General features: G+C 41.4%; 1 protein-coding gene across 3 annotated transcripts in view; it reads right to left on the bottom strand.

Moving 5' to 3' along the window:
• Window positions 1–12531, bottom strand: part of Itgav (integrin subunit alpha V) — a 76859-nt gene that overhangs the window by 52216 nt on the left and 12112 nt on the right. The window lies entirely within an intron of this gene.

The following is a 12531-nucleotide window of genomic DNA, read 5'->3' as shown; positions in this document are numbered from 1 at the left end:
GTCACATTGTGTCTCACTATATAGTCCCAGGACAGGGTCATCCATCACCCCCATCTCTGTTTCATATTTAGGAATAATTCTGCTTTAAGAGAACAATATATCTCTCAAGTCACATCTCTGTCCTTTTCCACCATACACAAGGACTTTAGCAAGGTATATCGTTGGGATCTGAGACCTAGGTTCTTTTCCAAATCAAGGTGGCAAAACTTTCAGGACACAGTATGTCATGCCGCAGGTCACCCCGATAGGTACGCTGCCTACTGAGGTTCCTTGGTATCCTGGTTCTTCTATGGAGGTGCTTTCTTATGCTCAGTCTCCAGGATTTATTGGTGCAGCCTTTGTACAAGGCCCTCTTGGCTAGAAAACCTTACTCCTGTCATGTATATGACATTCTACATTTGTTGTAAATAATACTCTTATGTGCTGCTACATATGAAACTGCATGTGCCATGATACCATGTGTCATGATTCTGCACACATATCACATGTACAATGTGTATAATGTGTCATAAATATGCTCTGAATGTATCATAAATGATCCTCTATACATGTCATATATACTCTATATGCATCATATATGATACTCTGTGTGTCATGGCACAGTGCATGCATCACAGGTATGATACTCTAAGCCTGTCATATGTAATGCTCCGTATGCATCATATATATGAAACTCTGTGTCACAGATACGAGAGTCTATGCACGTCATATATGACACCTTCTATGTATTAATTCCACTGTTCTTAATGCCTCTAGCTGCAGTAGCGTCACCTTGAATTACCATCACTTCAAGACGTTTGCTCAAGAGGAAGTTTCTCTTTATGGTGCAGAATTTTCTCCCAGACACCAAGGCTTACAGTACTGGACTGCAGGTTGGACAGAAGCTCTGTTCAAGGCGCCGGGGGACAGCGAGGTGGAAATGACAGGAGCCTGCCCTGCTAAGAGACAGCCAAGAGTCACTCCCGACCTGGGGGGCCTGGCAGCTGTTCAGGACACAGGCGTAAAGTAAATATTTTGAGTCACGGGCCTGATGTCACCATTTGGGTGAAGCTGGAACTCCCCAGCCACCACGCCAGAGAAGGAAATAGGTCAGAGACAGCTGCAAAAATCCCAGGGCTGAAAGAAGAGCTTCTCCGAAACAGTCAAGATAACAGAGGATTCTGTCTGCTCTCACAGATCTTGTTAGAAGTCATCAAACAACTCCCTGAGGTGAATGGAAACAATGCATACTGCAAATGTGTACCAATTAAAAAAATATATTTTTAAATGTCACCCTAATCACTTACATGAGAAAAAGGATATCTCACACAACGATCAAAATGAGAAGAAATTTCCTCCCATTACATAAATTAACACAAGACTACACCATCACTTTCAAAAATACAGACCAAGATGTTGCTGGAGAGATTAGAAGTTAATTAGCCTGGAAGTTTAATATGTCTATTGCCGGCTTCTGAAATCTGTGATTTGCATTTTACCATAGGCCCGCAGTCAAATGCTTGCAGATAGGAGCAGGAGGTCAGGCTGTCCTAGCTGGTCTCTGCCTCCTTATTAGCAGGTAAGACTCCTCAGTTCCCCGGGGTTTTCAAAGGCCACTGTCAAACATTCACCTTTTTGGAAAACGGGGAGGGGTGCTTATTTCTAGAACAAAGTCACTGTGTGGCCCTAAAGTTATATTCTTTCACATTCTTTGGAACAGCAAGATTATGTCACCCCTTGAAAAATCCAAAATAAATAAGAATGTCAAAACATTAAAAAAAAAAAAAAACCCAAGAGAACAATCTGCTTTAGAATTTGGTTTTAGTCATTTGGTTTCCATTCATTACTATGACTTCTATAAATAGTCAAGTAATTTAAGTCCTCAGAGAAAAAAATTTTTTTCCTAAAAATGGCTATTAAAACAATATTTTCCCACATACTCCTTTAATACAACAGATAATTCATGGACTTCTTTGAGTACTTTTTACATCAAACATTACTTCTGCTCAGTTGTACTTCCTAAAACAAATTTGTTTGAATGAAAACTCGCCCAATAGAACTTATTTGTTTATGTAAAAATTTGACAGGTCAGAGGATTCATTAAATAAATAAATCCTGTGTATCTCCTACATCTACAAGGCAGGACAGAGCAACAAATGACACAGAAACTCTCTGCTTCTCAAGGGGGAGTAACAGTAAAATAATTCTATGAAGAGAAGGATATTTTCAAAGAATCCATAAACCATAAAAAAAAATGTGACAGAAAACGATCAAGTGGTAGGTAGTTAGCTATTAGTACCATGCAGTATAATTTAATAATATTGTGAAATAATGTATCCCATTGCATTAGCACTCCTAATTTATATCAACATCTCTGAAATATGTGCCTGAATTATGACATATCTTTACAACTAGCATTTTTAATAGTATGTAAAAAGTACATTTTAAGAACAATGGCACCTCTGTATCTACAGTCAACTGAGAAAGATGCCAAGAAAATTCATTGGGAAAAAAAGTCTTTTCATTAAATGGTGCTAGAGGAATTAGATACCATTATACAAAAGATTAATTTGAAAATTCTACTTCATAGAAAAAGGTTAACTCAAAATACAGCACATTTTTAAATGTAAGAGTGAAAACTACACAACTCTCAGAAGAAAATAAAGAAATACATTCATGACCTTGGTTTAGCAATGATCCAGGAAATCAAAAGTGTGCTAAAGCAGGATTGCCTTACTGGACTTTATGAAATTAAGAATTCTGTGCTTCAGAAACACTGTAAAAAATATGGACAGACAACCCACAAACTCTGGGAAAATATCTGCTATCGTATGTTGGTTAAGAGGCTGTATTCAGGATAATTCGGGGAAAAGAGAACCTAATTAAAAATTAGATGTGTATCCATTAATCTTTACCTACAAAGGTTTAATTTAGGAACATCCGTAGCCCTTCTTAATTAACTTTATATTTACATTTTCACCCCATGGGCATAAAGGAGTTTGAGGTCATAGCACTCAACAACATTCCACCTGAGAAAGCTATTACTAGCATTCTTTTAAGCACGAATCTTCTTGGGAACCCCTACACATTATAGAATAAAAATGAGTAGAATATTTAAAAAACATATAACTCACAAAATTCTAGATGTTCCTGAGAACCAAACCAGAAATTAATGGTTCTCTGACTTCATGAAGAGAATTTCTTTAAGAAATCCTCAGATGGGCACTGTAAGTACAGGAGCGTGAAGGCACTGGTATCCTGTAAAGACGATTTGGTTTATAAACTTCCAAGGTGTGTGCAGTCACGAAATACTGAAAAACAAATGTATGCTCTGAAGTCATAATCCACACACAGGAGCAAGAGTTACTATGTCCAGAAATAGTTTTCACATAAAATAAGAAAACCGGATGCAGCTAATTCCCTGGCAGTGGTGTTTATTTGCTCAATGAGTCACCAGTTTCAAAGTGAGCAGGGAAGGAGAATCTCTCTCCTCCCCCAGCATGAGTGAGCAAGTGCAGGGCTAGAGCCCAGCAGAGAGAATACAGGCCCTTTGAAAACACCCGCTGCGGGATCAATGCTGGTTTGTTTCCTCCATGTGATGAGAAAGAAATGATCCTGAAAGCATCTAACATTTTAAAACAAAAACTCTTTACTGGAGAGTCAAAAAAAAAGAAAGAAAGACAGAAAGAAAAGAAGAAGAATCCAATGTTCACAGTCTTGAAAGAATGGGCACAAATGTCTGAATCAGATCACAGAGCGCAGGGCAGGAGATGACTACAGGATCCTGTAGGATTAGTTTCAGAAAAAATGTTCAAATGCAGACCAACGGCCTGAGTGTTAATTAGTGATAAAGGAATTGGGCCGTGTGTTTTCTAAAGGTGTTTAGCAGCTCTCCAGTTACAGAATTCTGAGCCAGGGGATGACATTCTATCAGGAGAAACGTTTCCATTTTTCTAAAAATCCTTAGTTATAAACTTATGTCGCGTTAACCAAGGGAAAGAGACAATTTCTGGTTTTGAGTTTTGAAATTATGGGCCTGTGGTAACTGCAGGGGGAACCTAGACGGACTCGACTCTGGAAGACAGGCAATGCATACAGAGGAGGAAGTTTAAAAGGAGGCTATTTTAGGTGAACTGCGTGCTTTAATTTCAATGAGACGGAACTGCATAGTTCAGAGGCCAAAACACCACTGGAAGTTCTGTGTTCTCTATGAAATACGAACCCTGGTAAGAACCAGAAATGCCCCCCAGCATGTTCCCTGACCAGGCCTGTCCCCTGCCAATGGTGCAACTTCTAGGAACCCTTCAGGAACAGGCCGCTCTGGGGAAACAAGGCCAATCTGACTTCTGCCCTCTTTCTTCAGGGGAGGGTGAGTGGGTGAGTGGGAGGTGATTCTGCATCGAGGGTCCCAGCTGCTCCTGTTTCCAGTGACACGTTTACCAAAATGCAGGTAAGCCTGGATTTCTAAGCAAAGATACATGGTCCCCCCGTGGTCACGCTTTTTGGCAAAGCCGTATCACTGAGCAGACTGTGCAGTGATAAGTCCCTTGCTAACATCTGCTTCCTTAGAAGAGGAGTAAGTATTGGGAAGTCTGTGACAATGACATACGTAAGCCATTTAAGAAAACCCAGCTTCACTTTCTTCCCCGTTCCTTCATTTTTCATTTCCCCACAGTTTTAGGAAGGATGGCCTGGTATACATGTCTCTTGTTGAGTTCTTCCTCGTTTACAAAGTGATTTCAGAGCCACAGTTTCCTGTGTAGAGCTCCTACACAGCAACTCTAAGAGAGAGAGGCATGTTTGTTTGGCAAGTGGGAGACCCACTTAGTGGAGAGACCCAATGCATATAAACAAAGAGCAAACTTAAAGACCGTAACAGGAAGTGAGAAGAGGGATCTTCTGCAAATGAGGTGACAGAGAGACAGGGAGAAAGGAGGGAGAGGAAGGGAAGGAACACAAAAAGAATTAAGACACATTATTTATGTGGACCAGCTTCCCACAAAAGTGTTATGTATGCAAACATGTACTCAAACAAAAATTTTAAAAGCAAAATTTTAAAAAGGTCACCGAGTATAAACCAAAGCCCAAGTCTGCAACTACCCCTTCTAAATCTAGTTTGCATTTCTTATAACCAGCTACCAACACCACAAGAACAAGAAAGGGAATGATGCCTGCTAATACCCGCATGGATCTCGCCTGGGAGTTGCTTTCAATATAAGCAGTATTAACATTAAGAATACATAAAAGGGCCAGGTGATAAACAGAACACCACCCCTGCCTGAGGTAATCAAGGACTAACTCCCAGAAACTTTCACGTGAATGCATGACATTACAAGTCAAAAAATGCTTGGCAGGTCAGATCAGATTAAGAACCTGGAAGTGGAAGATACTTTTGGGCTAAAGAGGTAGGTAAGAGTCACAGTCAGAAGACTGCAAAGATGCCATCATCACAGGCTTGGAAGATGGAGGGAGGGGCCCAGGCCGAGGGATGCTGGTGGCCTCTAGGAGCTGGAAAGGGAACAAGGAAACGCAGCATCCTTGATACTTGGATCTTAGTTCAGGGACACCGACTCTGCCATGTGACTCCAAGACCTGAGGATAATACACTTACGCTGTCTTCTGACACCTGATGCCTGGGGATGCAGCAAAGTGCAAAGCCCGTGCTTTCCGCGCACAAGGCCTGGTTCTACCCAGCATCAATCAATCAATCAATCAATCAATCAATCGGAAACAGGTTGGTGGTGCTCGGGAGAACACCCGTGGGAAACTAATCTTCCGCATACACAAAATTGAGATGACAGCCAGACTGCCCTGGCCTGTGATGTGAAATCTTCACTAAAGCAAATAGAATTAACCTTTGCTTCACTGCATTCGCATAATAAACTGCAGAGTCGCACCCATATCAGTTATCTTAGTCTAAAGCAGATAAATCACAGTCCAAGATGACATTTTCTCCTTCACTAATTCTACAGCGCTTCAGAGTTTTATCACTCTGTCCATTCAGGGAAAAATCCATTTTCAGTCAGTATGCAGGGCATAGTTTAAATCTACAAACTGTGAAGATTCACTGGATGAAAGTGTTCAAAATTCCAAAAAGACAACAGCTGTTTCAAAATACTTTAATCACTGCATAAATATGCAAAACTAGAAACGAGACACTTTTTTTTTTTTTTTTGCACATATACATTCTACTTGTGGCTTTGTTTATAATATTATCTTGAGAGAACCAGAGAGAAAGAAAAAATACAGAAGACAGCGAGAGGGGGAGCTTGAAAGAAAACAGCACATTTCACAGCGAAATTTACAAATACAAGAGATACTAAATTTCAGATGGAGGACTCCTGTTTTTATGCTCAATAAACAAATACTATGCAAAAATTAAAGCAAGAGGTGAGCCTGCTGTCTTGGAGTTTTAATGAAATTAAACCATTCACCACAGAATCACAAATAATTTTTTAAAAGGCATGACTGCAGTGTTTTGAAGATGTCTACAGAATAGTCATTACTTCATGTAACTTGTATAATTCTACCAAAAAGGGTATCATGAAATGTTCTTGTCAGTTTTACTTAATTTACTTGGGTAGAATATGAGTGTATTAGTGTAGAATATCTTCTTTTTCTTATTCTTCTCCTTCTCCTCCTCCTTTCTTTTTTTCGTTTTTCTTTTTGGCAGGCATGGTGATGCACACCTGCAATCCCAGGTACTAGGGAGGCTGAGACAGGAGGATCATATGTTCAAGGCTAGCATGGGTAACTTGGTGATGCCCTGTCTCAAAATAACAGTCATGAAAAGAAACGGAGAGATACCTCACTGGTGAGTGCCACTGAGTTTAATTCCTAATACTGCAATAATTCCCAGAAGTATACAACCACTGCATGCATGCTAGCAAGCACTCTGCCACGAAGCTACATCCTCAGCCCTTGTATTCAATTTTACTTTAAGACAGGGTCTGGGTAAGTTGCCCAAGCTCCAACCTGCACTCCTCCTGCCTGAGCCTTCCAAGCAGCTAGGACTACAGGTGCTCTGCACCACGCCTACCAGAATACCTTTTTAAAATTCACTGAGATCCTTCCTCAGTTTACCTCTGGCTTCATTTCTCCTCATGCCCTCACCATCTTGACTGCACACACACGCATTATTCTCACCCTGGTGTCCACACGTGTGGCTCATGTCAACAACCCAGTTTTCGTTCATTAACATCTTTCACGCTCATACTGCTTTCTCTGCCTCAAAGACGCTTCCACATTCTGGTGAACTAGACCTCACTTTTTCATCACTAACTAGTCTAAAAAGACTTCTTCAAAAGTCCCAGGCAAAGTAGGATGCCTCCCAGTCATGCCTTTTTATTTTGGAATACATTTACTTTATCTGTTATACAGAATTAAAGAAAAATAAAAGTGGATCAAAATCATACTCTTGACTAGAAAGAAAAGCACACTGAAAGCATTGATCTTTCTTCTTTGAAAGCTAAGATACTTGCCAGGCAGAGTCACACATGCCTAGAATACATCAGGAGGCTGAGGCAGGAGGACTGCAAGTGGAAGGCCAGGCTGGACTACACAGTTTTCCAAAGCTATGAGACCGAGCCTCCGCCACTCAGACACAGCTACAGAAGCACTGACTCTCTAGAACGTGAAACAAAGATGCAGGACGGGGAAGAAATTGTTCTCATGAGGCTGTCGCATTCAGTAACACCAGTTCTAACAGCAGCAAAATCCATCGATAGTGCTTCCTCTCTGAGCTGGCTTGGCCCGTGCTGTTTTTTCCAGGAACTATAAAGTTACCAGAACTGCTCTGATCAATTCTTCTCCTGCTAAATACAGCTGAAGTTCATGCCTATTGCTTCTAGTGAACAACTCATTATCTGCAGCAAAAAACACACAAGGGTACCTGACACTGGCCTGGGGACTTCTCTGTACCCTGGTGTCCAGCAATGAACAGGGCTAAGTTTGCTTTCTGCCTTTGGAGCGTGGAAAGTAGGATCAGGAGGACAAATGTATGCTAAGATCATAAGAAAAAGTCAATGAGAATTTCAGTTTAATGCAGAGAAAGAACTGAACTTAGTGCACTGAGAGTGCTAGGAGGGCAGCACTTGACCTACAAGGAGGAAAAGGGACAAAGGCCCACTGTATTTACAACATCCTGCTTTATTTCAGGGTCTTCATACAGCCTCTGACTGTACACACTCTTACTGTGATTCTAGCTGAGGTTTGTTATTTTTGCATGAAGGGATAAAGTCACTAAGCAACAAAACCAAAAACAAATGTGCCTCGAGCATTTCACTGTCTTTCAAACTTCAAGTGTTGATGCAAGCGCCATCTGGGATTTCTCAAGGCTCTACTAAACTGTGCGACACAAAATAACCAAAGACCAGCAGTTGGTAGAGAAAAATGCAAGAGGGAAGCTCAGCTTGGCCACAGAGCGGGGTCCGGGTGAGCCCTGACCTGCCCCCCCCCCCCCTGCAGCTCACAAGGTGCCCAGGGCTCTCCACTGGCCCAGCCAGGTGACATCACAGAAGCGCAGGATGAGACCTGGTGGCACAGGCAGTAGGATGGCTTCAAAACCTCCTGTCCCGGGTGCAAGGCATCACTTTCAACAATCCCACAACCTGTCTGTCAGAGTCTCCACAAAGGAAACGCCAGCTACTGGGGAACCCCAAAGCCACAGCATCCCTGCCACAGCCCTGGTCTATTTATGCTTTCTCCCAGACGTAATCTGCAAAGCAGGGTGCTGGGAGGACAAGCAGGGATTCTCAGCCACTGTTGCTCAGGTCCCAGCAAAACAGAAGAAAACACTTCAAGGAAAGTTCAAATTGTCTTGCAGAATAAGACAGCGTCTCGTTTTGTTTTGGGTGGTGAACCTAGGACCTCTATGCTGTGCTACATTCCCAGTTCTTTTTTTTATTCTGATACAAGGTCTTGCCCAGGGTGAGCTCAAATTTGCAATCCTCCTGCCTCAGCCTCCCAGAGGGATTACAGGCATGCAACACAATACTCTGCAAGACAAGATTTTAATGCGCGTTTTCCAATAGTACCAATTGATATTCTACTTTAATGACTCTAGATGTATTAACCAACTTACATCTCATTATGCTGTGGTAACAGATATCCCCAGTATCTAATGAGGGGAGGAAAGAACAGAGATGGATGGATGAATGGACAGACAGATAGATGGACGGACAAATGGATGGATGGAACTGAAGGACTTTAGATACTTTGGCCTGATACAGTTATACGGTTTATTCATTCATTTGTCTATTCTGTTTCTTAGGCGGCAACATTTGCCAGACATCAGGTATTATTTTAAGCCCTGGGGTTTTAGCAGTGAATAAAACAGACAAAAACCAGAAGTGTCCTCATGGAACTGACATTTGGAGAAAGAATTTGTTTTCTGCACTCAAACTAAATGAATAAGCCAACAGCAATGTGATCCGGAGAACCAAGGGTGTTCATCTCTCATCCCAAGAGGAGCCTAAAGGGGCCCCCCAGTGCCACACCCTGAAGCCTGGGCTGAAAACATGAGTCAAAATAAACCTTTCTCCGTGTGAAGCCGATAACCTTGGTATTCTGTCTCCGCTGCAGAAAGCTGATCATCCTTCTGGTCCTTTTGGGAGGGCTGCTGCCCTGATACAGGCTGTGCCCCCTCTCCTGTGGCTCCCTCCACCTCGTCCTCTGTCCTTGGATTCTGCCAACTCCTACAGGCCTGGAGTGCCAGGCTCGCATCAACGCCAAGACCCTGCACAGTCCTCTGTAAATAGCCAAGCTCCTCCATGCCCCTCGCTGAACTGTGCTGCTTCATTCCTGGCAGGGCCCTGAGCCATTCAGAAACCCAGAGCGGGAGTGACTTGGACCAGGATGCCGGCAAGAAGACAGGAGGCAGCTCCACTGTGACTCTCGGAGAGACCCAGTATCACTTGTGACTCTCGATGGTGACTAAGCTCTGGAAGGGGAGTGCCTTCCACCGGGACACATGGCAACAGGCAGTAAGTCCCAATGCACTGAAAACAGCTCACAGGACAAGGAATGCCCCTGGCTGTCAAATACATGCAAAGATCTGTCTTATAATTAATGAAAAAGAAGGTAAATTAATAGAACAAAGGCTATTTTCTCCCACAAAATAAAAGTCATTCACCAACTCCCCACGATGAATGTAAACATAATGCTATCATGTACTAATAAAAATAAAAATTGTTAAAAATGGTAGCTCCTTGAGAGCTTAACATTAAGCTCTTTGAGAGCTTAGCATTAAGTGAAGTAAAATACACAAAAGTTCTTTCTCTCATATAAGACACTCAAAAGAAATAAAATGTAAAATAAAAAACAGACAAAAGAGGGGAAAAAAAGTTACTGTAATCGAGCATGAACAAAGTATCTAAAAATGTACCTTGGTTTAGTGTAATTGCCTCATGTGTTTTATATGTTTTAGGACTATCAGTAAGGCTGTTAATTTGAATGTAAGATAATTAACTTCATAAGGGCTTATAAGACGAATGAATCTGATGCCAGCAAAAAAAAAAAAAAGTAATTGGAGAGAAAGGGGGAACACTGATTTGAGATGTGTCATGTACACGCACCAATTTCCCCACAATGAGTGTAACCTTCTTGTACTTGTGTTACTTACTTTGCTTGTTACTGAGACAAAACACTCAATACTCAAAGCTAAAAGAGGAAAGGTTTATCAGGCTCCCAGTTTGCAGGATTTCATCCACAGTCGTCTGGCCCCAAGGTAGAGTGACGCGGCAAAGGGCGTCGCAGAGGAGAACATTCATGGCAAAGCAGGGCAGGCGAAGGCAGCAAGCAGCAAGCGGCAACCACAGCTTCTTCTGTTCATTTATATTCTACTGACACCCAGAACTCCAATCAGTGGACTAATTTACTATTCACACACCCGGAATCTCAGGATCACACTCTTGAGATCCAGTCAGCTCTGAAAAAGCCCTGCCTCGGCTGCATGGGGCTTTAGGGGGAGGTCTAGACACAAGCCCTAACAGTACTGTAAACATGCATTAATAAAAAAATTTTTTAAATATGGTGACAAATGGTATCATTCTGAATATCAGAAAACATAATCAAGAGGCATATAAACCTCTGTACAGAATAATCTGCAATACCTACCAAAACTTTAAATATACATAACTTGAACCCCCAAATCCCCAACTACAACTTTATCATACAGAGACACACTCAGGTATTTGTACAAATAGCTGTGAGTAAAACTTTCACTTTATTACTGCTTAAAATAGCAAAAGCCTGAAACCAACCCACATCAACAGGAAATGTATGTTAAATAAATTAGGGCACACACACACACACACACACACACAATCAGTGATTCACAGAATACAGGCACACCTGTGCAAGCACAGTGGAAAGATCCACGAGATAGTAACGGGCCATGGCACAGACCATGCCGGGCAGAATGCCGGACAGCGCCTGTTTATTTAGAATGTTTCCTCTTGTGAATTACTTTTTTTTCAAAGGATGCATACAGGTATAGAAACTCTAATTCTAGAAGGATAAATCACGGTTATACACAGCTGTCGCTGAGTAGGCTGATGTAAGAGTTCTATTTTTTTTCACTAGACACTTATGGACTGACTGAAATTTGTTATTACAGGCATGGATCATGTTTTTCAACACTATGCAAAGTCACATTTTTTTTTTAAAGACCAGCAATAAATTATCTTGTCACACACTGAAAGCCAAAACATACGTAAAGGATTCCACAGATACGTAACTATGATTCATCTTAATAGCATTCATAATTTGACACAAGATAAACCTCTGGCCTATAATAATCTGAATAGAAGGTATTTCTCCTCTTGTGTTAAAATTGAGCCTATTTACTAACTGTGTGTGGTTTTCCCAGTATTGACCATAGATGGAAAAAACAAAACTTTGTTTCCATTTGAAATGGAAACAAAACAAAATAGAACCAAAAGCCCTGTGATCCAACTCCCCTCAGCAGCTGGCTTAGTGACAGACATTTCCCCTGGCTCAGCCCCACACTCAGAGGGGCAGACCACATCATCACTCCTGTTCTGATGATATTTTAACTCTCAGAAACAATGTATTATAGAACTAGCAGTAAATAACAAGACAGAAAAAGAAGTTAATTGTGCTCAAAATTATTTCAAAGCGCTCTGTCAAAACCAATAATCATTAAAAAGTTTTTAAAAACTATTAAACTAAAAGAGATGTTTCAGCTCTCTGAAGATTTTTCTAAGCCCTCACAAGGATATATTAACACAGCAACATAAACAGATCCAGGGTTATATCTTACTGCACTGATGTAAATATAAAACTTCAGTGTACTGGGGCTGGGGATTTAGCTCAGCAGCATAAGCACCTGCCTTGCAAGCAGGCAATCGTGAGTTTGATTCCCGGTACCAATAAAAAAGAAAAAGACAAAAAAACACTTCAATGTACTCTCATCCTCCTTCTGCTGTTTTCCTCCTTTTCCCCACAGTCCTGACCACCACTGGAATCTGTCCCTAAAGATAATATGGCCCTCTTACTGGAAGCATAGTTTACACTTTGTCCCGTGAGGTT

The sequence above is a fragment of the Cavia porcellus genome, unplaced genomic scaffold (genome assembly GCF_034190915.1).
Source record: "Cavia porcellus strain 051 isolate PalLab524CR breed Dunkin Hartley unplaced genomic scaffold, mCavPor4.1 scaffold_12, whole genome shotgun sequence".
Lineage (NCBI taxonomy): Eukaryota > Metazoa > Chordata > Mammalia > Rodentia > Caviidae > Cavia > Cavia porcellus.
The sequence above is the reverse complement of the archived record's forward strand: the minus strand, read 5'-3'. Positions and strand labels throughout refer to the sequence as shown.